The sequence below is a fragment of the Talpa occidentalis genome, unplaced genomic scaffold, assembly GCF_014898055.3.
Source record: "Talpa occidentalis isolate TD23 unplaced genomic scaffold, MPIMG_talOcc4v2.1 talOcc4.8, whole genome shotgun sequence".
Lineage (NCBI taxonomy): Eukaryota > Metazoa > Chordata > Mammalia > Eulipotyphla > Talpidae > Talpa > Talpa occidentalis.
In genome coordinates, this window is record NW_023605194.1 from 82,580,983 (window position 1) to 82,584,545 (window position 3,563).

Genomic DNA, 3,563 nt, shown 5'->3' on the forward strand with positions numbered 1-3,563 from the left:
GGGCCAAGAAAATGAACTAAAGGGACACAATCCAAGCCTTGATCTTTCAGAAGACTTGAGGTAGCCCAAGATCCTTGGTCTTATGGAGCCATGTGTGGGCTTGGCAGTAAATAGCTAAAGCATTAGTTAAAGCACATACTGGGATGTCAGGTAGAGAGAGAACCTCTGAATAAAACCAAGATAATCTGAAGGTTCTCTCAACAACAAACAAAAAACTAAAACAGAACAATTTTTTATCTTGCAGGTGGAGCTGGAAGGTAACCTTGCAATCCTGGAGACATCTAGTGCCAAGCAGTTCATTTTTACATTCCTGGCAGAATTCAGTTCTGGAATTCTGCTTTTGTGGAGTGTCTGCATAGGAAGGCAGAGGTCCAGTGGCCCCAGATGGTGAATACTATGTGGACTGTGGTGATGACATCTCTGGTCAGACACTATGTGACTGTCAGTTGTGAAGGTTGTAAAGTTTCCTTTTAAAAAGACCATAAGAAAAAATATAACCTATATCCCACATAGCCGGGTGTATAGTCATCATGCATAGACACCGTGGAAAGCACTATCAGTTTTGCTGGCTGAAAGAAAATGCTTAGATAGGTATGAAAATGGAATATATGCAGAGTGAATGAAGACTTAGAATGTGCAGAAGAAACCAAGCAATTCAAATGAGAAAATCTGTATCTGCAAGGACCTGAGAAGTCCTCTGATCAGCAATCCCATGCCTGTGATAGATAAAGATGAGGTGATACACACAGGTCTTCCTATGAACATCCAGCTTCCTTTGATACATAGGATGCTACAATCTTCCTGGCCAGGGGTTCCAAAAATGAAACAAGTCAGGGAGCTCTAGGCACATGGCAGATGTAGCAACCTCCTTTATCAACCTAACTGAAGCCTGTAACAATGGTGATGGTTCAGAAATGCAGCTGGAGCCTACTCTGCACTTGAGATTACTCACTCATTTGCTACCTTAACTAAGTACTTAACAGCATGGAGCTTTCAAGCTTGGCAGAGAGGACAGAACACACTGGATACTGAGTATCCACATCTTCAGTAGAGACCAGTAGGCAGCCACGATTGATGTATAAGCCGTTTCTCTTTAGACACAGGTGTCAGATTTAAGCCCATAGTGCCAACCCCAACACCAAGGATCTCTACACGCAGTGTATCTTCGAGTGTGTCCCATGTCCCACCTGGTTTTCTTCACCAGCTGAACCAGGTCAATTCCAGTCTTTTGAGTATTCAGCAGGACTACAACATTGGCCCAGTGTGGACCTCTGGAAGAAACTCTCCACTCTTGGCCTGACCTGGTGTGCCCGGTTCATGAGTCTCTTCACTATCCTGACAGCCACACTCAACCACCTGAAAAACACCATCCCAGAAGAGTTTATCTGGCTACTGGAATAAAAAGTCGTGGCTAAAGCAAGTACTGGAGCACATCCAGAAGCATCAGTTCTGTAACTGGAGGGCAAAGCTGCAGGACATGGCTATGAGCATGCATACTTTAAAGCTGTGATTTTCTTTAGCAACAATCATCCAGGTTTGATGAGCAGAAGCCAGAATAAAAAATTCCAAGAAAAGACACAGATGGAGTTGCATGACTATGTTCACAAAACCTCTTCTGAAGACATCTACCTTTTATCTGGGATTCCTGCCCACCTGCCAGCTCTCAAGTAGATAAGCTCCAATATAACAAAAGACTTTTTTTTTTTTTTAACTGATTTCTTTGGCAGTGTTTCCCATAAACAGCATACTTGCAGTAGCATTAAAATGGAAATGGTAGCGTAATGGGCAGATCACCTGAGCCACCTTAAACACATAGCACACCTGCCAAAAGGCACAAAATCCTCTAAGGGTTACTCAGATACAAAGAAAGCAAAGCAGGGCCTCCCCATTGGCAGAGCAGGTTGAGCGCCATGCTGTGAAGCTGTCTGCAGCCTCTGTAGTGTGGGTTCGATTCCCTGGCAGCCAGGGAGAAACCCACATGGTGCAGCAGACCTCTCCTGTCTCACCTGCTGCTCCCCTCAGCAGTGTCTTTGGTCCTTCTGCCTGTTCTGCTCTCAGCTCTGCCTCTGGTGAATTCTCTCACTCTCCCGTGCCTCTGGGGTATACCCCAGTTCTTGTATATATAAATAAATATTTTTTAAAGGAAAGAAAGAACACCAGCAATATTTTTGTATGTACAAATATTTCTAGTATGTTAGTCACTTATCACTTGGTTTCTTCTTATCTACTCATTGCATAAAAAAAGAAAACTAAAAGACTAGTATGACCCTTCCTGCCATAAGAAATATTTATGCCTTTTGATAAAAGAACAGATTGAGGGGCAATCTTTTAAATCAAATTGTATTTAGAAATTCATAAAGGACAAAAACCAAAGTTTTATAATGTTGGAGACCAGTATTAAAGAAAACTAAAGGAAAAAAAAATAAAAATGGAAGAAGTAAACCAGACATTTAAAAAAATGATTATATGAATGAATAATTATAATGAAAATACCCTTTAATCAGAAAATTAGGGCATAAATCAAATCACAATGTTGGTGGCTGGAAGATGCAGAAAATAAAAAAGGAGCTATCTTCTCATTCCTTCCCAGAGAGAAAAGGTCTAATAAAAGCCATTCAGATTTTCAAAGGAAAAAGACATTATTATGAAAAGAAAATAACACAAGATGTAATGGCTGAAATTTTTCAAATAAATGATTTAAAATGCCATTCTCAAATGCAGGAAGCCCCACAAATCTTAATTCCACACTTAGACACACAATAGTGATGTTTCCAAAAAACCAAAGGGATATCTTAAATTCAGTGATACATAAAAGAAAATCATGCTTAAAAAGGAATGCCATATATACTAACCGTTTTCTAAAGAAAATGAAATAGTATCTTCAATGAACTAAGAGAATATACTATGAACCTGAAGTTCATTTCTTTTAAAAGTAAGAGCAGTCAAATGAAAACACAAGGAGGCAGAAATTTATCCCATGCTCCTGGGTTGGAAAAATGCTGTTAAAATAACCATCTTCTTACCCAAGACTATATATATCATAAATAAACAATTTATGATGATGTGGAATATATACACACTGGGATATGACTCAGCCATAAAGAAAAAAAAAAACAAAAACAAAGTGAAATCCTGCCATTTGCAACAACATTAATAGGCCTTGAGGGGATTATGCCAAGTAAAGCAGGTTGAAGGAAAAAGATAAATACTGTGCTCACTCATTCATAGAATATAAGGAAAACAAAAAACAAAGGCAGATGAACAAACAATAATAACAAACAAACCCTTAGACTCTGGCAACATAATGTTGATTACCAGAAGGAAAGAAGTGGGGAGGTAACAGGTAAATAACCTATCATTCAGTGATAGATAGTGACTGGACATTGGTGGTGGGTGCATGTTATATATTCAGGTGCTAAAGTGAAAAACTATATACCTAAAACTTATACAGTGTTGTATCAAGTAATTTTTTAAAAGAAAAACATAATAGAGACAAATATGTCAGTAACCATGGATATAATTCTTTAGTTAAAACATTGGCTAACAAAATGAATTCAGCTATA

The 3,563-nt window shown here is 38.8% G+C and overlaps 1 pseudogene; it reads left to right on the forward strand.

The window, feature by feature from the left end:
* The first annotated feature begins 384 nt into the window (after positions 1 to 384).
* On the forward strand, positions 385 to 1,777 carry LOC119234718 (nuclear receptor subfamily 2 group C member 2-like; annotated as a pseudogene).
* The last annotated feature ends 1,786 nt before the right edge of the window (positions 1,778 to 3,563 follow it).